The following is a 23,611-nucleotide window of genomic DNA, read 5'->3' as shown; positions in this document are numbered from 1 at the left end:
ATCACAGGGCACTTTGGTTGTTTCTAAGTTTTGAATAATGCTGCAAAGAACATAGGGGTGCATATACACTGAGTGGCCAGATTATTATGATCTCTGAATGCATAATAATCTGGCCACTCAGTATATATATATATATATATATATATATATATATATATATATATATATGTATTAGAGGCCCAGTGCATGAATTCGTGCATGGGTGGGGTCCGGCCAGCCTGGCCAGGGGGAGGGGACATGGGTGGTTGGTCGGCCTGCCTGCTAGTTGAACTCCTGGTCTAGGGGACAATTTGCATATTATTCTTTTATTATATAGGATATACACTGAGTGGCCAGATTATTATGCATTCAGAGATCATAATAATCTGACCACTCAGTGTATCTTTGCGTATAAATGATTTTGAGTTTTTTGGGTATATACCCAGGAGTAGGGTTGCTGGGTCATATAGTAGAACAAATAAATGATCCAATCAAAAAATGGTCAGAGGACCTGAAAATATACCTCTCCGGAGAAGAAATACAAACAACCAATAGAAACATGAAAAGATGTTCAACCTAATTGGCAATTAGGGGAAATGCAAATTAAAACTACAATTAGATACCACCTTATACCTGTTAGAGTGTCCATTATCAACAAGACAAGCAATAACAAGTGTTGGAGAGGTTGTGGAAAAAAGGGAACCTTCATTCACTGCTGGTAGAAATGTAGACTGGTATAACCACTATGGAAAACAGTTTGGTGATTCCTCAAAACATTAAGAATAGAGTTACCATATGACCAGCAATCCCCCTTCTGGCTATCTACCTGAAAATTATCCAAAGTTATCCCAGTCAACATCTCTGCAGATCCTAATGAGTAGTGGGTGGAGTCCCAAGGAGCCAGAACCACACCTTTTTAGGGGAACAGCTGAGAGGAGATGTGCCAGGTGCCCAGGCTGCACCAAGACCACTGTAGAGGTGACGTGTTTCATCTCTTGTCCCTCAAATGCAGTTCTGCCCAGTAGAAATATAATGTGAAACACAAATGCAAGCCACAAAAGCTTTACTCTCACCAAAAATGGAAGTGGGGAAGCCTATGGTGAGGGAAAAGGATGGGGTGTTTAGAAACCAGCTACCACAAGTCTTTATACCATTATGTCAAAGAATTTTTATTAACTTTTCAGAGGACTCACTTCTATTTTAGCTTCAGGTAAGATCTTCCTAAGCAGGTAACCCACAAATGTGAAGGCTGCCTAGAGGAAAGGCAGTTGGCCTGACCCAGGGACCAGGTATAGGCGGTTATTTAAAGATTTCCAAACAGCTAGATATTGCTAAGGGAGTCTCTTTGCTTGAGGGACACATGGGGCTATCATTGATTGGCTGCCTCCTGGATGCCCCACACTGGGGATCAAGCCCGTAACCCAGGCATGTGCCCTGACCAGGAATTGAACTGTGACCTCCAGGTTCATAGGTCGACACTCAACCACTGAGCCATGCTGGCTAGACTCCAAAGTAAATTTAAAAAATTATTTTAATTTACTTTTTACTGTGTCTATAAGTTTCACAACATAATACTCATCACTACTCATGGGTGAGAGACTCGGATATTTTCTGTTACCACTTAAATTGCCTGTTGTGACCCTAGAAACATATTTTATTACCCAGTAAGGAAAGACGACTGGTGCTTTAAAGAGAACTGGACTGGAGGGACGTTAAGATATTTTCCTGCTTAATGTTCTTTAAAAATTAAAGGGGCTAAATTGGAAACGTGGCAAAACAAAATAACATTCATCCATAGCCTCAGTCTTGTTCACTTTGACTTGCCTGTCAGCAGTTATAAAAGAAGTCAGAAAATCTGTTTCTCCAGGCTACAAGGTTTCCCAGATAAGGGCCCAGGCTTGATCCCCCTTGAGATACACACAGTTAGGTGTAGGCTGGGCACTTAGCATTTCAAAACCCCAGTGTCCTCATCTGTAAAAGGGAGATGGTAATGTAGACCTTACAGGTTGTGATGAGGGTGAATGAGACTCAATGTGAAAGACTCTCCATGTCCCTCAGGCTGAACTTGACCTGCAGGCATGATTTGTCAATTCCCTACCACTTGTATTGTCTAATGCCCTCTGCAGCACATTTAGGTGACTTGCTGGACCTCTAAAATCATTTGAGTTTGTTACTCTTGGCTAAGCATAAGGCCTAGGGAAAATTTGGCATTTAATTTAGGTCATTCTCTTAATTTTCACTGGTCCTAGCACTGTGGAAATAACTTGTCATGCAACCTCAGACAGGTCATTTAAACTCTAAGTCAAGTATGTCAAACTCGTGGCCCATGGGCTGCATGTGACCCACAAAATATTTTTGTGGCCCAGCCAATATAACAGTATGTAAGAAACATTTTAATAAAAATTTTGTAACTTAATTTTTACAATATCCTGTTATGCATAATCTTATATAATGAAAGCCTAATATGCCAAGTGTCTGACTATTCGACTGTTTGACCAGCTGCTGTGATGTGCACTGACCACCAGGGGGCAGATGCTCCGATCAGTAAGTTAGCTTGTTGCTGGGGTCCAGCAGATTGGGACTGGGCGAGACAGGCCAGACACTCCCTGGAGCACTCCCGTGGTTCTCCCTGGCCCCGATTGTGCACTGGTGGGGTCCCTCAGCCTGGCCTGCACCCTGTCGCAATCCAGGACCCCTCAGGGATGTCAGAGAGCCGGCTTCAGCATGATCCCCACAGGCCAGGCCGAGGGACTCCACCGGTACATGAATCCATGCACCAGGACTCTAGTTATTAATAATGAACTACAACGTTTGCTAATGACTGAATACTATAATCATGTTGCATTCATTTTCCTTACATGCCTTACGTGCAGACACACCATTTCTCTCCACCAATATTAGCAGCAAATATTTTAGCAGCCGATTGCCACGTCATTGATCTTGGACTGACTTGTTTGGTGTGCACAACAGGAAATATTTCACTTTTGGAGAACAAGGAAAGTAGGTTTATTTGCATTATACTTATTAATTTGTGCAGTTATTCAGTGTCTGGTAAGTTAATGTTCAAGAAAAAATATTAATTTTATTAAAATGTTTTATTATTTTATGTTAATGACTAGAGGCCCGGTGCATGAAATTCGTGCATGGGGGTGGGAGGTGTTCTTCAGCCCAGCCTGCACCCTCTCCAATCTGGGAACTCTTGAGGGATGTCCGACCACCCGTTCAGGCCCAATCCCACCGGGATCAGGCCTAAGCAGGTGGTTGGACATCCCTCTCACAATCTAGGACTGCTGGCTCCCAACCGCTCACCTGCCTGCCTGCCTGATTGCCCCTAACCGCTTCTGCCTGCCAGCCTGATCACACCCTAACCACTCTCCTGCCAGCCTGATCAATGCCTAACTGCTCCCCGGCTGGCCCAATTACCCCTAACTGCCCTTCCCTGCAGGCCTGGTTGCCCCCAACTGCCCTCCCCTGCAGGCCTGGTTGCCCCCAACTGCCCTCCCCTGCAGGCCTGGTCTCCCCCAACTGCCCTCCCCTGCAGGCCTGGTTCCCTCCAACTGCCCTCCCCTGCAGGCCTGGGTCCCCCCAACTGTCCTCCCCTGCTGGGCTGGTCTCCCCCAACTGCCCTCCTCTGCTGGACCAGTCACCCCTAACTGCCCTCCCTGCTTGCCTGATCATCCACAACTGCCCTCCCCTGCAGGCCTGGTACCCCACAACTGCCCTCCCCTGCTGCCTGGTTCCCCCCAACTGCCCTCCTCTGCAGCCTGGTTCCCCCCAACTTCCCTCCCCTGCAGGCCTAGTCCCTCCCCAACTGCACTCCCCTGCAGGCCTGGGTCCCCCCCAATTGCCCTCCTTTGTTGGTCTGGTCTCCCCCAACTGCCCTCCTCTACTGGCCTGGTCACCTCCAACTGCCATCCTCTGCTGGCCTGGTCACCCCTAACTGCCCACAACTGCCCTCCCCTGCAAGCCATCTTGTGGTGGCCACCTTATGTCTACATGGGGCAGCCATCTTTGACCACATGGGGGTGACCATCTTGTGTCTTGGAGTGACAGTCAATTTGCATATTGCTCTTTTATTAGGTAGGATTACTCATTTATTTCAGCCCTTTGTATTTAGCATGTCTCTATCAAAATAAATCTACATTTCTATGAAAATTGAAGCTTTTATATTTTTTTTGCGGCCCACATAAACTTAAACCTTGTTTATTTGGCCCATGTTAGCCTTTGAGTTTGACATGCTTGCTCTAAGTCTCATTTTCCTCATTAAAATGGAAATAATACTTGTCCTGCTTGTTTTTCTGGTTTTGTGGGAGGATCAAAGGAGATACAGTTTTTCATTGATTCATCACTCATTAATTCATTTGGACAATATTTATTGATCATTGTATGTCCCAAACAGTAGCCTTGTCCATTGTTTCCAAGAAGCCTGCAGTGTTGAGGAAGACAGACCTGAAAAAAGATGCTATCATTGAGACCATGTCAAGGGCTGAAGTACTAGAGGAAGGAGAGCAAGTAGTCCAATGATAGGGGCCAGAATTTACTGTCAGCAATACTTGGGTTGTTTTTTGGGAGTGGGGCCTTATCAGAAGAACAACATTGTGGTGCCAGAGATAATGCTATCAAATCATCCTCTGTGTAACTCTGCCACAGTAACTCTTTATGATGTCTAATACTTTTTCCTTTATATACTCTAATTTATATTATATACTCTAATTTATCCTCCCTTCTTTACCCCAACTGCCAATACTTCAGAGACATTAAGGGGTGTTGCTCAAGGGGTGATTTATCCAGGCAGGTGTCTTCCTAGCTGCCTTCTATAGACACACATTCTTTGTTTTATGATGGGTACTCTATTTTATGATGACAATATGATATAGCAAAGGATGGGTGGGGTATGAAGTATTTATTGCAGTACATCATACCCAACATCTTCCAGAACATGAAGCTTCTGATGGTTTGGGACATGACTGGCTTGAGTTAACATTACCTGGCCCTCCTATGATTTGTACTTCCAGAGCTTGTCATGCAACACACACATCTTCTCTTCATGGCTTTTGATGGTACCACTGTGCCCAGTTGTTCAGCTTCCCCACTGTACTCTGTCATAATTAAGCCAGGCAAGATAACAACCTAGACTCATGATTAACATATTAATCAGCCTCACATCGTTTGTACTGACAGGGTTTCTCATTACTCATGATGCATCACAGGCTGATTCTCTAGAGATGCCCAAAGAATAGTAAGTCTAATTTTGGCAAGTGAGTAATGACAGATTTGGTTTCATTCATCTAGGGAATGATCATAAGTAAACAAACAAACAACAATAAAATAAATACCACACATAAAAAAACCAGACACACAGGTACTAAAGTATATCATAAAAAAAACACACACAAAGGTACTAAAGTAGATGTGACCAAGATGTAAATGAGGGCTCCCCATTATTAAACCATGAAATTTGGATGTCTCTGATATTATCTGAAGGCATTTCAAAAAGTAACTGACTGGTACTCATCGAAAGTGTCAAAATGATGAAAGATAAAGAAAGGCTAAATAAAGGACTATCACAGTCTGGAGGAGACCAAAGAGACACAACTATTACAACATGGGACCTGGATTGGATCCTAGAACAGAAAAAGGGACAGCAGTGCAGGAAACCTGGTGAAATTCAAATAAGATTTGTAATTTAGTTAGTAGTAAACCAATGTAATTTCCTGGTTTTGACAATTTTACTCAGGTTAAGGAAGGTGTTTACATTAGGGGAAGTTGGGTAAAGGGCATATGTGAACTCTCAGGACTACTTTTGCAATTTTTTTCTAAGTGTAAAATTAGTTTTAAATAACAAGTTAAAAATAATCTGAAATACATAAGCATAATCTTACTGGATGACGTGAAATGGATAAACTGGTTATAACGAAGCTAAACTCAGCATTTGCTATGGGACATGAGCCTGGTCCATGTTTCTTCTTTGCCTTACAAATCAGTCAGATGCGTGCAGTGAGAAGCTTAGATCAGCTGGAGGGATGGTTCTGACTGAGTTCTATGACCCTAACACCTTTATACCCCAGTTTCCTTGTTTAGAAAAAGTAGGATTGGGTTCCATTTTTAAGAACTCTTTCAAGTTCTGAAATTTTATGGCATTACTTCTAACAACAGTCAAGATGGAGGAAACTCAACCTTGAGAAAAGCTGAAACAGGGATGTCAAAGAAGGGACAGCGTCTTTAGAGGTAGAAGGACTTGGCAAACATTGTGGAGATACTGCTGTATTGTGAAAGCCCTTTGCAATATAGCCAGAGCTAGTCCTTGTTGGATGTTGGGGATAAGGGATGCTGGGAGCAGATTATGAGCAGGTCAGCTTACACTGTTGGAAATGGTAATGGAGGATCTCTCCTTTGTCTGGGTGTCATTCACTCACAGTATGCCTATAGACTTTTTTCACACAAAGCAACTTGTTTTATTCTAGAATTGTTTATAAATAATCCTTTTTATTTTCAAGATGAGGAAATTGCAGAGCAATATGTTTCTATGGCTTTGCCTGAAAGTTACAAGAATTCAGTGCAGTGGGTTCCTCATCTGTTGTATAAACTAATAGTAGTTATCATTGGTCAAGGGGTACATGCAAGATGAGTAAGTTCTGGAGATCCAATGTATAACAATGTGACTATAGTTAACAATGCTATTGTGTATTCTTAAAATTTGCTAAAGAGTAGATCTTAAGTGTTCCAGCCACACACACAAAAAAAGTAAAAAAAATGTTAACTGTGAGGTGATGATTATGTTAATTATCTTGATTGTGGTGATTGTAGTGTCAAAACATCAAAGTTTACACTTTATTTATTTATTTTTTGGTTAATCCTCACTGGAGAATATTTTCCCATTGACTTTTAGGGAGAGTGGAAGGGATGGGTAGAGACAGAGAGAGAGAGAGAAACATCAATGTGTGAGAGGCACATCTATTGGTTGCCTCCTGAATGCAACTTGACTGGGTCTGGAATCCAGCCTGCAACCAAGGTACCTGCATTTGATCAGAAATCAAACCCACGATCCTTCGGTCTGCGGGCCGACGCTCTATCCACTGAGCAAAACTGGCCAGGGCAAAGTTTACACTTTAAATATGTGTAATATTTTATTTGTTAATTATCCTATATAATAAAGAGGTAATATGCAAATTAACTGTCACTCCAATACACAAGATGGCCGCCCCCATGTGGACACAAGATGGACGCCACAAGATGGCTGGAAGGGGAGGGCAGTTGGGGGCGATTAGGCCTGCAGGGGAGGGCAGTTAGGGGTAACTGGGCCAGCAGAGGAGGGCAGTTGGGGGCAACCAGGCCTGCAGGGGAGGGCAGTTGGAGGCGATCAGGCCTGCAGGGGAGGGAAGTTGGGGGGGACCAGGCCTGCAGGGGGGGCAGTTAGGGGCGACCAGGCTGGCAAGGGAGGGAAGTTAGGGGTGACCAGGCCAGCAGGGGAGGGCAGTTGGGGGTGACCAGGCCTGCAGGGAAGGACAGTTAGGGTTGACCAGGCCAGCAGGGGAGGGCAGTTAGGGATGACTAGGCCTGTAGGGGAGGACAGTTAGGGGTAACCAGGCCTGCAGGGGAGGGCAGTTAGGGGCAAACAGGCCGGCAGGGGAGGGCAGTTAGGGGTGACCAGGCCAGCAGGGAAGGGCAGTTAGGGGCAATCGGGCCAGCAGGGGAGCAGTTAGGCATCAATAAGGCTGGCAGGGGAGTGTTAGGGAGTGATCAGGCTGGCAGGCAGAAGCGGTTAGGGGTAATCAGGCGGGCAGGCAGGCGAGCGGTTGGGAGCCAGCAGTCCTGTATTGTGAGAGGGATGTCCGACTGCCCATTTAGTTGGACATCCCTCGAGGGGTCCCAGATTGGAGAGGACGCAGGCTAAGCTGAGGGACACCCCACCCCCTGTGCATGAATTTTGTGCACTGGGCCTCTAGTACTTCAATAAGGCTGGAGGGGGAGAAATGTGCATTCAAGCCATTGTTGTTTTGCTCTTTACTATTCAACCTATGTCCCTGCTGTGGGTAAGGTAGAGATGACTGGTATTGCATTTCACAAAGGAGGGAAACATGCTTGAAAACATTGATCCATGGGTCATACAAGAACCTATGTGCACAGGAGGTCTATGAATTCTCTAAGAGGGTATGCTCATTGGTAGTAAGATATGTTTGCATATTTCCCCCAATTGTTACCCATGGCTGGGAGAATGTTATCATTGGCTCGCCATTTGAACATTTTCCTGTTTAGGAAGATTCAGACTTTTTAGAATGTCAGCCTACTACTTCTAATTATCCCAAGTTCTCACAGCTGTCTTTCCTATGAAGCCACAAAGGATAAAAATATTTTTGTAAAACTTGGCATTTTGAAAGAATTAGCAGGATAATCAGGTGAGAGTAATGGAAAATGTCATCATTTTATATTACTATTAAATGTAATATTTTGTCATCCCTTTATTAAGGCCATATTCTACTTGATTTTCTGTGTTAAATTTTTAATTATTAAAACCTACTATATTTCCTCTTGTTAAGCTTTATATATTAGACACACAAATCCAATCCCATTAAACTCTCTTGAACTCAGGTTTTTCAAGTGAACATTTAGTTCAGCACACATTAATGTCATTAAAGAATAACTGATTTTCTAGTTCCTTTGAAAAGTGAATTGGCAGAGAAAGATCTTTACTTCAGGGTTTTGATTGCATTCCTGTAGCTAATTGCTCATCTCTAGGAGGCCTCAATTTGTGCATAGGCAACTTAGTGTTCCTACTGAAGTAGTACTGTTTTTTGTTTTTTTTGTTTGTTTTTTGTAGAACACAAAGGAAGAAATGTCCTGGGCCAACAGCTCTTTATTTAAATTTTTAATTGAAATATAATTGATATATACAATTGTGTAATTTTAAGGTGTACAACATGTTGACTTGATACATTTATATATTGCAATATAATTACCATCTCTATCAGGCCACATAGGTATAATTGCCTTTTGTGGTGAGAGTAATTATGATCTAATCTTTTAGCAACTTTGAAGTTTATAATACAATATTATCCTAATATATAAAAACCCTGGGTCGTAACGTGCAGTAAGGACTGAGGCTCCACCAACCGGAAGTCAGTCCTGCAGTCAGTGCTCGGTTGCCGTGGCAACCCAGCTGACTGCTTCCACTGCAGGCCTGGTGCCCCAACACTGACTGCTGAGGGGGCTGTGAATCAGGGACAGAGAGAGGCCTGAAGAGAGAACCAGAAACTGATCCATTGCCTCTATGACAGCTTTCAATCAGGACTTGCCTCTCTCTTTCTCTCCCAGTCTGGCCAACAGCAGTGCCTCCATTTCTCTCCAGGCCTCCACCAGGGCTGCTGATCAGCCCTGCCTTTCTGATCAGACCCCGTTGATAGGCCCAGAGACACTGACTGACATAGAAACCGACCAATCAGAACCAAATCTGGGTGAAGTGTGAGGAGGCAATGGCTGCCTAGGAGGTGGAGCTTTTGACACTGACTGACATAGAAACTGACCAATCAGAACCAAATCTGGGTGAAGTGTGAGGAGCCAATGGCTGCCTAGGACGTGGAGCTTTTGACACTGACTGGCATAGAAACCAAATAATCAGAACCAAATTGGCCAGCAGAGGAGGGCAGTTGGGGGTGAGATCAGGCTGGCAGGGGAGGGCCATTGGGGGCAAGATCAGGCTGGTAGGGGAGGGCAGTTGGGGGTAACCAGGCTGGCAAGGGGAGGGCAGTTATGGATGAGATGAGGCTGGCAGGGCAGGGCAGTTGGGTGTGAGATCAGGCAGGCAGAGGCACTTGGTGGTGAGACCACGGCAGCAGGGGGGAGCAGTTGGGGGCGAGATCAGGCCAGCAGGGGGGAGAAGTTGGGGGCGAGATCAGGCCAACAGGGGAAGGCAGTTAGGGGCAATCAGGCAGGCAGGCAGGTGAGCGGTTAGGAGCCAGTGGTCCCAGATTGTGAGAGGGATGTCCAACTGGGATCAGGCCTAAACTGGCAGTTGGACATCCCCCAAGGGGTCCCCAATTGGAGAGGGTGCAGGCTGGGCTGAGGGACCCCCCTACCCTCCCGCTCCATGCAGGAATTTCATGTACCGGGCAACTAGTTTACTATAATCACTATGCCAACAGCCGTTCAGAAAATATAAGTATTGTAGCCATGATCAGATAGTTGCAAGAAATCATTTGTGGTAGGCCAAATTCTAAGATGGCTCTCCAAGACTACCCACCCTAATCCCCAGACTGTGAATATGATGACATATCTGCAAATAAGATTTTGTAGGTTACTAATAAGTTTACCTTATGATAGGGAAATTAACCAGGTGGGACCAATCTAATCACATGAACCCTGTAAAAACAGAGATTTTTCCTGCTTCAGAGCATAACAGGACATTCAGAGGGGTTGGAAGCATGAGAAGGATTTGATGAACTGTTGCTGGCTTTGATGATGGAGAGGAAAGAGGGGTCCACGTGTAAGGAATGAAGAGTAGCCTCTAGAAATGAAGGATATCCCTGGCTGCAACCAAAAAGTCACACAGAACTGGATTCTGCCAACAACCTGAATGTGGCTGGAAGCAGATTCTCCTCCAGCACATCCAGATCAGAGCCTAGTCTAGTCGAGAATTCAATTTTAACCTTCTGAGACCCAGAACATAATACCCAGGTGAGCCTGTTGACTTCTGTCCTCCAGAACTATGAGATAATAAATTAATTCTGTTTTAAGCCACTACATTGGTGGTGATTGTTACACAACAATAGAAAACTAATACATTATCCCCCAAAGTTGAAGGAAGTAGGACTATTTATTCTGGATGAGAAATGACGGAAGGGGAACATTGAATAGCTTTTCATGTGGGAGAAGTAGTAGACATTCTGTTTTCTAGAGTGCAATGCTGCCGAGTTAAACTTTTGAGATAATGGAAATGTTATATAGCTACATTGGTCAGTACAACAGCCACTAACCACATGTGGCTATTAAGCACTTAGCATATGGCTACTCCATCTGAGGCACTGAAATTTAAATTATTTTCATTTTAATTTCATTTAATAATAATGACTTTAGATTCAAATAGTCATATAGATCACTGACTGACTGCTGAATTGGACAGAACAGTTTAGAAGGTTAAAGCAAGCAAATGCACAGAAGCACCAGAGTAGCAGATTTAATTCAACATAAGCAAGACCTTTCCACTAATTGTATCTATTTATGAATAGAATGCCAAGCTTTTAAGTAGTGGGTGTTCAGTCACTCGAAGTATTAAACAGAAGCTGGATGAATATGTATCAAGGATTATGATCAAGGACACTTATATATAGGGAATGTTTGGTGTTTTATAATTCTGAGGTTTTGGTTTTAAAGAGTAGAAATAGCTTTACTGAACTTCTCTGTGTGTTATCAGGAAATTAACTTTAAGAACCTCTCTTATTCTCTCCCATATATTTATTTTCTCAAAATTCAGGGAAAACATTTCAATAGAATTTTTCCATAAATAAGGATAGCATCTTAATTTCTTTTTCTGATAGTTTATTGTTTGTATTTATAAACATGGCTGATTTTTGCATGTTGATTCTGTATTCTGCAACTTTGCTGAATTTATTTAATAGTACTAACATTTGAATAGTTTTTATGTGGAATCTTTATGGTTTTCTATGTATATGATCATGTCACCTGCAAAAATATATAATTTTACTTCTTCCTTTCATTTATTTTTCTTGTCAAAGTTCTCTGACTAGGATTTCCAGTACTACGTTGAAAAGAAGTGGTGAGAGTGGGCATCCTTGCCTTGTACCAGATCTTAAAGGGAAAGCTTTTAGTTTTTCCCTCATTGATTAAGATGTTAGCTGTGGGATTTTCATATATGGCTTTTATTGGGTTGAGGTACATTTCCTTTTTGACCTATTTTATTTAATGTTTTAAACATCAATGGATATTTAAATATATTAAATGATTTTTCTGCATTTATTATGGTCATGTGAATTTTTCTTCCATTTAGTTTATGTGGTGTATAAGATTGATTGATTTGCATATGTTGAAACATTCATTCATCCCAGGAATAAACCCCACATGGTCATGGTGTATGATCCTACTAATGTGATGTTGAATTCAGTTTCCTCATATTTTATTGAGAATTTTTATATCTATTCATCAGGGTTATTGGACTGTAGTTTTCTGTGTGTGTGTGTGTGTGTGTGTGTGTGTGTGTGTGTGTGTGTGTTTCTGTTTTTAGTGTCAAGGTAGTGCTGGCCTCATAAAATGAGTTTGGAAGTGCTCTCTATTCTTCTAAATTTTTTGGAAGAGTTTAAAGTTGATTAGTATTAATACTTTTTTGAATGTTTGGCAGAATTCACCCATGAAGCCATCTGGTCCTGAGCTTTCCTTTGTTGAAAGATTTTTAAAAATCAAATTTTACTCTTTCACTACTCTTTAAATTACCTTTTTTATAACATTATATTACTTTCATGTGTACAAAATAGTGATTAGACACTTATATACCTTAGAAGTGATCACCCCATTAAGTCTAGTATCCACCTGGCCCCATAGATAGTTATTACAATACTATTGACTCTATTTCCTATGCTATCCTTTACATCCCCATGACTATTTTATAACTACCAATTTATACTTCTTAATCCCTTCTGCAAAGCATAGGAAACAGTCAACAGAGTGAAAAAGCAACTTATAGAATGGAAAAAAAATATTTGCAAACCATATATTTGACAAGAAGTTTATATCCAAAATTTATAAAGAATTCATACAACTTAATAGCAAAACCTGATTTAAAATGGGCAAAGGATCTGAATAAACTATTCTCATAAAAAGGGATATGAATGGCCAAAAATTGTATGAAAAGGTACTCAACATAACTAATCATCAGGGAAATATAGATCAAAACCATACTGGGATATTACCTTACGCCTGTGAGAATGGCTATTACTAGAAAGACAAAAGATAACGAGTATTGGCAAGGATATTAAGAAAAGGGAACCCTTGTATACTCTTGGTGGAAATGTAAATTGGTACAGCCATTGCGGAAACCAGTATGGAGGTCCCTCAGAAAGCTAAAAGAGAATGTTACTGACAGTATTCCCTATGCTGTACTTTATATCCCCATGACCCTTTTTGTAACACAATTTGTACTTCTTAATACCTTAATGCTATATGATCCAGCAATCCCACTTCTGGGTATATATACGAAGGAAATGAAATCAGCATCTCTAAGAGATATCTGCATTTCCATGCTTATTTTAGCATTATTCACAATAGCCAAGATATGGAAACAACCATATGTCTGTCGATGGATGGATAGAGAAAATATGTTATATCGATGGAGTAGCATTCAGCCATCACAAAGAAGGAAATCCTGCAGTTTGTGAAAATATGGATGAAGCTGGAGAATATATGTTAAGCAAAATAACTAGATTCAGAAAGATATATGGTAAGCAAAATAGCCCATTGATCTTATCTATGAAATCTGGCTACTCCATCGATATAATTAAATCTGAAATCTAAAATACTCAAACTCATAAATAGTAGAACAGTGGTTACTAACTAAGGTCTGGGTGGGAGGGGGAAAAGGGTGATGCTGGTTAAAGGGCACCAAGTTTTCAGTTATGCAAGATGAATAAGTATTGGAGAACTGGTATACAACGGTGTGACCATAGTTGTATTTTGTATTTGAAATTTGCTAAGAGAGTAGATCTTGGTTGTTCTCACCACAAAAAAAAAAAAAAAAAAAGGAAAGAAAGAAAAGAAAAGGAAAATGGTAACTGTATGAGGTGTTTTGTGGTGAATATTTCACAGTGTATACATAATTTGGGTCATTAGGTTGTATACCTTAAATATATATAACTAGAGGCTTGGTTCATGAAATTCGTGCACTGGTGGGGGGGGGTCCCTCAGCCCAGTCTGCACCCTCTTGCAGTCCGGGACCTCTCAGGGGATGTCCGCCTGCCAGCTTGCTGCTCCTTACCACTTGGCTCGCTGATCCTTAGCTGTGCCACTGAGGCAGGAGAGGCTCCAGCCACCACCACTGCACTTGCCAGCTGTGAGCCCTATCTTTCTGTGTAGTTGTCTGTGGGCCCACTGCTCTCTTCCTTCTCACTTAGGGCGAGCAGCATGTGAGGGCAGAATGCACTGTCGTGGAATGCAGAGGGCTGCCCAGAGCTGAGGGGAGTGGCCTGGCCCACGGGGTGAGAGGTGGACACAGAGAATGCTATATCACCCAATTGTGAGGTGGGCTGGCTGGCCTTCATTTGCCTGACCCTACCCAGGGAGGGACTGAGCAGGGTGCCTGCCTCTCCATTCTCTATCCTTCTATCTGTGACACCTGTCACCCTTGCTTGCCAGGCCTTCCCCAAAGTGAGTCCAGCTCAATCTCTGAATGTAAAAGGGCACGGGGGGGGGGGGGGCTCCACTCCAGTGCCCCCTGATTCCCAGTGGCAGGACCTGATCTCAGGACGGTGGCCACAGCTGCATAACATAGATCTGTTTCAGGAAAAATTGGGAATGCAGACTTTCGTATGAGCCCCTATTCCAAAAGGTGGCTGTTTATTCACATTGTGGCAAAGACACCTTTAAGAGTAACATAAGTGGGTAAAGTCAGGGCCAAACTGGGCCATTTCCTCATCCAATATCTCTGAAGTGAGTGGACAGAACCAAGTCTCAGTTCTTCGCAGGACACTTCTGGGTTTTTTTTTTTTTTTAAGCCTAAAGAACAGTAGTCTGTCTCCATTCTTATTCTTTGGGATTTTTTCATCGTCGGATAAAAGGATACGTACATTGGGGCAATCCTCTCAAGATACAATATTCCAGTTGCACCCATGTGATTACAACAGCACCCCTCAGAGGGAGGGAGCCAACAGATGGGGAGCAGGGAATTCTGAAAACCAAAGCAAAGGTACAGAACACGGAAGAAGTCCTTGGTGTTCTGCTGAGAAACTTGGGCTCCTTCCTCTGCGGTCACACGCCAGGCAGTCACTCAGAAATATCTTGGCATCGGTCAACTTATGGAATTCTCCCTTCTCTATGTTCTCCTGAGCCGGACTCCGGATGTTGACTGTGGCATTCTCTTGGTCATCATTTTATTTTCCCCCCAAAACATTACAAAGTTTATATAAATACAATATACAAAGATGCAGCCTCCTTTGTGGGAACAGGAAAGGAAGGGGTGGTTAAGTTGCAGCAAGCCCAGCTATGGGGAGGGCCAAGGGGGAGAAGAGGTTGGCACTGGGGCTGAGGCCCTAGAGCCGTTGCTGGGGAAGTAGGGATCCCCTCTGAGTGCCACGTTTTGAGGCTGAACTCATTGGTCAAGCTGAGGCAGAGGTGGGTGGCCATATAAGCCATCTTACCCTTTCCCACCCCAGCTCTGTTGTAAAACCCCAGAGCCCTGGATTCCAAAGGCCCATCCAGAGCAGAGGCCCTGGAAGGGGGTGAGAGGAAGTGAGTAGGACAATTTGAAAGCCGATATGCCTGTGTGCTGAGGGATGGCCGGAGACAGTGGTGAGAGGTAGCAGGGGAAGGGCTCTCATACATGCCCTTCTGTGGGGGCCACAGGTGAAGGGGGCCAGGGGAGTAGGGTAGGGATGGGGCACCATGGCCCCAGCCTCTTAGGCATTCCTGTCTGTCCTCTGCAGTGTACAAGGAGGAAAGGGGTTGCCTCTGAGGAGGGGCCAGGCCGGGCCAGGTGACCATCTTGAGTTCTGGCTGAGGTGATGGTCCTCAACCTGAGACACCTTTTAACTGGTGATGGACCCAGGCCTGACTCCCACCGCTGCGGGTGCAGGGGCACAGAAATTCGCCCTGCTGTGTGCGCAGCCTCCTGCTGGCCTGTTCATATGCAAATTGGTTGTTTCTGTGACGTGATATTGTTAGGACCAATTTGCTATTACCTCTTTATTATATAGATATTTATTGTCAGTTGTACCCACATAAAGCTGGGAAAATACTGAAAATTATTTCTCAATTACAGGTGTTATTTTTATTGAGGCGATATCCATATAACATCATTAAACATTTTAAAATGTCTACAATTTAGTGGCATTTAGTACATTTATAATGTTGTATAACTCTATCTATAAGTATATTTATATATTAGACATAGATATAGACATATTTGGGTGTGATAATCTGTTAAAAGAGAGATAAATTATTGGCAAGAACCATCAGAGGTGTAGGTTTTCTGGAGAGAGTATGTAGAATTTTATTAGCAATCTGTGTTTTATATCCTTACTTTTAAACTTGAGTTATCACCTTACTTTAGGTTATAAAGGCTTTTAGCCTCTAATTCCAAGAAAAAAATAGTTAAGAAGGTGGGCTCTGCAGTCATTAGCTAGTACCTAATCCTTACTCATCACTCACTAGTCCTGTAACCTCAGGCAGTTGCTTTATCTCTTTGAGGCTGTTTCATTACTTGTAAAAGTAAGATATAGTAATTTACTCATAGGATTTACCTCATAGAATGCTATAAGGATGAAATGGGCTGGTAGGAGTTACCTTGAGCAGAGTAAGGTGTTCAATAAACATGATGTATTATCACTGTGATCAGAATTATTATAACATTCAGCACCAGCATCTGAAATAACATGAGATTTTTTTTGCCTTCACTGTCTTTGGATGGCACACTAGGCCTGTTGACCAGTGAGGTAGAGCAGGATGGAAGGACTATATGGTCTGGGGTCATTTTTTCTTTGGTTATATGAAAAGAGGTGCTGCCTCAGCAGGAAACATTTCTAAAATTTAATTTAGTTAGGTAACTGGAGAGTGTCAAACTCTTGAATGATTGAGCTAGTCCTGAATTTCAAGGAAAGAAAATAAATTGTTTCTGTGAGAGTTCCTATTAGTGTCTTGCTATAGAACACTTCACTGACCTCTTCACCTTTGCCAAGCCTTTTAGATGATGTCACTGGAACTTCATAGGTGGTTGAAACTAGGCTCCATTGAGTGTGATGTGCTGCAAACTCCTCAGAGACCATTTGAGGAAGCCTCTGTTCATTATTTCTGCACAGCATGATGTCATTAGGGAAAACCATATCTGTGAGTTAAGTCATTCCAGGGCTTTGAAAGAGAATGTCAAGTGAGATGACAATGTTTCTATACAGCACTTCTTATTATTCTCCAGAAGAATCATTATATTTGGCCAAATATTCTGCTTTGTAGTTGCTGAGCCTGGTAGAATTTTTCTGGCAATTTAACACATTTGTGTGTTTTAATGGTCTTTGGTTTACAAGGCCACTTCTTTCTTTTTTTAATTCAAATACAATTTTATAAGGGTAAGAGGAATTTTATTGTAGTTATTTTAAATGGCCCCAAAGAAATAAATATATAATTGAACACATCCAACTCTTGGTACTGTTTCAACTACCAACATACCAGTAAACTATTAACGGGCGATTTGTAATAGGCCACTTTCATATGTGCATGAGGTTATAATCAGATAAGGAAACACAGTTATTTTATTTATGAAAAATACCTAAGGAGTGAATCTTGTAAACAAAAACCCCTTTCAAAATGCAATAAAATAGGTGGGACTGAAGCTTAGAAACATAATGGAACAGATAAAATTCCTATAACGAGAAAAGAGCTGGAAGGAGTCAGGGGATCTGATTTTGCTTTTGAATCCTTCACTAAAACACTGTGTTGCTTTGCCAAGGCACTGAACGTTTCTGAGCCTCAATTTCATTATTTATACAAAGATAGGATTGGACCAAATGAACTCTAAGATCCCTCTAGTTATAAATTTCTGTGCTCCAATAACTTATTATAAAAAAAAATGAAGAAACAATTTTGTCAGATTTGGGTGACTAGAAAAGTTAAGAATGAGTGCTAAAGAAAAACTGAATTGTCTGTGTTTGTGATTTTGTAAAAATTAGCTTAGGATGACTATTTGAGTTGACAATTATCAACAAATACATGATCCTGAGCCTTGAGCTAATACAAGTTCTCAGGTCACATCTTATCCTTTACCTTCATATTCTCTCATCTAATTGAAAAAAAACAAACAAACAAAGGTTTAAACTGTGTAATTTAAAATTTTTTAAAAATGTAACAACCTTCAGGGTCAAGCATGAACTATTATCTCCACTTCTATTGCTGAGATGAGGAATGTGGGGCTCAGAAAAATTAAGTGACTTATTCATGATCAAGTGTATAAGTGATGGAACTGGAACTTCATCCCAGGGCGATTTGTAATAGGCCACTTTCATATGTGCATGAGGTTATAATCAGATAAGGAAACACAGTTAGGACTCCTTTCTCAAGGACCAGTTCCCCTTCTACCCCATGTTTTGAATTGTAATAATTATTTTATTGAGCAATTGTTTTGTACCACATATTGAAAAAGCTTTTATGTGTTAGCTCACTACTCTTCTTATTTTCCAGACAAGGTAAAAGTCAAGGTCAAACATCTCTTATGAGGTAGAGCTGAGATCAGATTCCCTGTTTACCTAACACTCTCTGTTCTGATAACCAATATGACTTTAATTTTACTATGCATGTTAATCTTCTTCCTTAGTTAAAGAAGCAACCTCTTTCAAAGGTTGCTTTAATGAATATGTGACAGTGAAAGCACTGGAGGTGGTAGGAGCTAAGGAGGTCAGATTAGGCTAAGGTGAACTATTATCATCTTCAAGTTGCAGGGCTTTAGCTTTAGTGCAGGCCATCCCTTACTGAAGTCATGCAGTGTGGTTTTAGAAAAATGTTCTATTCCAGTTGCCTGCAATATTCTTTTTTAAAAAATTTATCTTTATTATCTAAACTTTTTAAAGTAATACAGATGTCCCTCTTTTTTCCCATTGACCCCCTCCTTCCTTTGGATAGCCTCATCCTTTCTCTTCACTCAAGCCTCTGTTTAACCAGCTCTTCCTCAGAGGGGCATTATCCAAATAGCACCCCCATCTTTCTAATTCCATATTCTGCCTTCTTTTTCTCCTTGGCACTTGTCCCCACCAGAGAGACTAAATATCTATTTAGTCATTTGTCAATTATCTCTCTCCTATAGAATATAAGCTCCATGTAGGCAAGACTTTTGTCTGGTTTGTTCAATGACATGTTCACAGCTCCTAGAATAGGGCTAAGGCCATAGTATCTACTCAGTAAATATCTGTTTAATGAATGAAAAGGAGAAAGGAAGTGAGATAGTAGTGGCTATTAAGCCTAAAGAATAAGGATTTATATATGAACATGGAGAAGGGCCATTAGAAATTCTGTCCAGCGTCAGGAAACCAAAGGGTGGAATGGGTTGTCTAGCTGGGAAAATAAAAATGTGTTTAAAGGACTTAGCTCTGACTATATCACCAGTAAAATCATCTAGCTTTAGGTTTTTAAGTGAATGGATCTTCCCATTTCAATTTCACCCATTGCTTCTGGGATCTTACAACTTGATTAGATCTTTAGAGCTGATCCAGTCCACCTCCATTATAAGAAGAACTAGGGGCCCGGTGCACAAAATTTGTGCACTGGGGGTCAGGGGTCCCTCAGCCCAACCTGCCCCCTCTCACATACTGGGAGCCCTCAGGAGATGTTCTACTGATGGCTTAGGCCTGCGCCCCACAGGGAGCGTACCTAAGCTGCAGTCTGGCCTCCCTTTGTGGGAGGCAACTGGGCTGGTCAGGGGAAGGCACCAGCCCCATCACCCCACTGCTGCAGCCACTGTCAGTCACCACAGCCACCAAGGTGTTTTCATCAACACGGACTCCAGTCCCTTCACCAAGAAAAAATGACAACTTTCTTTAGGCATTTTCAAGATGTGTCTTTCATAGGATATGGATTTCTTTCTTTATTTTTTATCCTCACCTGAGGGTATGTTTCCATTGACTTTTATAGAATGTGGAAGAGAAAGGGAAAGACAGAGAGAAACACTTTGATTGGTTGCCTCCTGCATGAGCCCTGATCTGGGCCCCGGACAGGGAGGAGCCTGCAACCTAGGTACATGCCTTTGATCAGAATCAAACCCAGACCCTGCTGTCTGCAGGCTGAGGCATTATCCACTGAGTCAAACCGGCTAGGACAGGATATGACATTTCTTAGCCTTCCAGCAGCGGACCTTCATTTTTTTCTCCAGAAGTGTGGTGGAAAAACCCTAGATCACCTTTTTGGATTCTTATTACCCAAGTTACTAAGAATATTACCAGTGGCATACAGGAAGCTTAGCCAATGTGCAGTCAGAAAAGGTGTTTTCTCTATAGTTCACACCAATGGAGGGCTGGGCCTTGCCCAGGCCTAAAGCCTCTGGCCAAAGCTTTAGACCTGGGCAGGCCTCTCCAGCTCCCTCTGATCACCGGCTCAGCCCCTGCCCAGGCCTGCCCAGACCGAAAGCCTCTTGGGCAGGAGCAGACCCCCAGCTCCTTGCAATCGATGGCAGGGGGTCCGCTTGTGCACCAGGCCAAAAGCTTCCGGAGGCTTTTGGCCTGGAGCTGGAGCAGACACCTAGCTCCCCGCTTTCGATGGCAGGGGAGCTGGGTGTCCGCTTGTGCACCAGGCCAAAAGCTTCCGGAGGCTTTTGGCCTGGAGCCAGAGTAGACACCCAGCTCCCTGCTTTTGATGGCAGGGGTTCCGCTCGCCACGCCCACCATCCAATCAGAGCGAGGAGCTGGGTGTCCGCCATGCCCACCATCCATCTAAAGCAGGGAGTGGACCCCAGCTCCCTGCAATCCGATGCAGGGGGTCAGCTCAGGGCGCCTATGTATGCAAATTAACCATCATCTTTTTCGGGTTTATTTGCATACTCACTCTAATTGGCTGGTGGGTGTGGTGTGGCTGGTGGGCGTGGCTTGGGGGCGTAGCGAAGGTGCAGTCAATTTGCATATTATTGTATTATTAGGTAGGATGAGACTTGCATAAGGGAAATAATTTGCCCAAGATCAAACAAGGCAACTTAGCTGACAAAGTCAAATAGAAGTGTATTATTAGGTAGAATGAGACTTGCATAAGGGAAATAATTTGCCCAAGATCAAACATGGCAACTTAGCTGACAAAGTCAAATAGAAGTGTATAAACCTGAGTGGTCTTGCCCTGGGAGACATTTTTATAAGATATGGTGATGGGCTGGGTAGTTATTAGTCAACAAATGGGATTCTAGTAATGTGCCATTATCTTTTGACCTTTATGATGTTTTGCTATAAATGATCCATATTAGAAGACCAGGGATGGATTGCAATACTATGATTTATGAGAAATATATATTTGCTAATTCAGATGAGCAAAATATATTTCTCATATATCTTTGGCCTTTCTTCATAGTTGATGGCTCACAGCTTTTAGAACCCTTGGAATTTTCTAAGTTATGAAAATTATAAAGGTCTTTTATGTAAATGATTTGACTTTTGAAAAGCACCTAAGTATGGATGCTGGTTGCCAGGGGAACCAACCATGTGATTAGATCTCTTACTCTGACATCTGGGGAGGGGAGAGGGGCTGGAGGTTGAATCTGTAACCAATGGCCAATGATTTAACCAATCATGTTTATGTAATGAAGCCTCCATAACAAAAAAACTCAAATGGATAGAATTTGGAGAGCTTCCAGGTTGGTGAACATGTAGATATTGGAGAGAGGTACCCCTGGAGAGGGCATGGAAGCTCTGCACCCTTTGCATTTCTTCCATTTGGATGTATAACTTATATCCTTCAGTAAACTGGTAAATGTAAGAAAGTGGTTCCCTGAGTTCTGTGAGCCACTCTAGCAAATTAATTAAAAATATAGAGGGGTGTCAATAGAACCTCTGCTCTATAGCCAGTTGGTCAAAAACACAGGTGATAGATATCCTGGATTTTCAACTGGCATCAGAAGTATATGTGGGGGAGGGGTAGTCTTGTGGGACTGACCCCTTTACTTGTGGGATCTGACACTACCTCCAGATAGATAGTGTTAGAATTGAGTGAAATTGTAGAACACCCAGCTGGTGTCACAAAGAATTGCTTAGCCCGGGGTGGGTGAGGGGAGCTGCGGAGGGAGGGGGGGAACCTTCACACATTTGGTGACCAGAAAGAAGTGTTTTGTGTGAGTAGCAAAGAAGGCTTAGGTGGAAAACTGAGTTTTTCCAATACAGAAATCTATAAAAGTAACCGAATTGTGCCACAAATATTTTCAAGAATAAAATTTCAGTAAAACTTTAGAAATTTTCTGGCTATATTGAAACATATGGGAGTCTTTAAATTTTACTGATGCTTGGGTCCACTTCTAGAGATACAACTTTAATTGTGATCTTAATGTGCAGACTGGGTTAAGAATCATGAGCTTGGGGATCAGGAATATGGATCTTGGAAGTAGATAAAGTAGGGTTCAAATTATATCTCTCTCAATTATCAACTGCTATGATTTGGCATAAGTTAATCTTTCTGAGCCTCAGTTTTCCCTTTTGTAAAATGAAGGTAATCATTCTGATGAGAGTTTTGCAGGGCTTAAATGAGATAAGGTCCATAAAGCATATAACATGTTGCCTAAACCATATAAGCACTTGAGAAATGATAGCAGCTATTATGAATATTATTACTATCATGCAAAATAATAGTATTTATTATTTGCTGAATAATGATTTTTCCCTCTTGGTATTTAAAAATGGTGACTTTAAGAGTGGATAAGGATTAGTTAAATGGTACAAATTGAAGCTATGGTACTGTCTTGATGCAGCTACCTGTAGGGTGACCTGTATAAAATCGATAAAGGCTGACTTCAAAGTGAAATATTTTAAACAGGCTGCCAGGCTCATTCAGTGTAGATCTGGTATCTCTTTTGTAAAGCAACAGCTAAAGAGACTCCAATGCTCATATGGCCCACCAAAAGCCTAAGGAAGAAGTCAAGACTAAGAACAATGATCACATTAATTTGAAGATAGCCTTAATTTGAAGGTGGCAGAGCAGGATGGTTCTGTGGTGCAGTTTAAGATTAAGAGGCATACACCACTTAGTAAACAAATGAAAGCCTGTTGTGAACCAAGGGGTTTGTCAATGAGGCAGATCAGATTCCGATTTGATGGGCAGCCAACCAATCAATGAAACAGATGCAACTGCACAGTTGGAAATGGAGCATGAAGATACAATTGATTTGTTCCTGCATCAGACAGGAGGTGTCAACTAAAAAGGGAACCTAATACTTTACTCCAGAACTCCAGACCAAGAAGACATTCTCAATCAGAAAAGCGCAATTTGGTTCCACCACATCCTGACTACCACAGTATAGTTTTCTCTATTCTTTCATTTTCCCCTTCCCCATTCCTTTATTTTACATAAAGTATGTGTACAAACATTTGCATTTTTAAAAACTAAATGACCAATAGTATGTTTTGATCAATATCAAATGGACATGGCATAGGGGAAAATAATGGTTCTGTGGAAATATCCTCTTCCTCCATTAGTGGAATGCTCATTTAGCTCTTATCTTTATATTCTTGTAAATTATTTTCTATTTTCAAGAAAACAACAACATAAAAAATCTTTGCATATCTTGTTTGGAGAATTTTAATTTTTTTCATTTATCATTGTAATACCAAGGATAATTTTATAACTTTTGCGTATGTAGTTGTTAGTTGTAGGGCAATGTCTATAAGTAGGTAAAATTACTCTAAAATAAATCCTATCTAAATCCTAGATAGTTTTCTTTTCTCTTATAGTCAAGTGTCTTGTTGTTTAAATA

The 23,611-nt window shown here is 42.0% G+C and overlaps 1 pseudogene; it reads left to right on the top strand.

Moving 5' to 3' along the window:
- The first annotated feature begins 22,747 nt into the window (after positions 1-22,747).
- On the top strand, positions 22,748-23,056 carry LOC103299990 (small ubiquitin-related modifier 2-like; annotated as a pseudogene).
- Positions 23,057-23,611: the final 555 nt, after the last annotated feature.

The sequence above is a fragment of the Eptesicus fuscus genome, chromosome 1 (assembly GCF_027574615.1).
Source record: "Eptesicus fuscus isolate TK198812 chromosome 1, DD_ASM_mEF_20220401, whole genome shotgun sequence".
NCBI lineage: Eukaryota > Metazoa > Chordata > Mammalia > Chiroptera > Vespertilionidae > Eptesicus > Eptesicus fuscus.
This window is presented reverse-complemented; position numbering and strand designations above follow the sequence as displayed.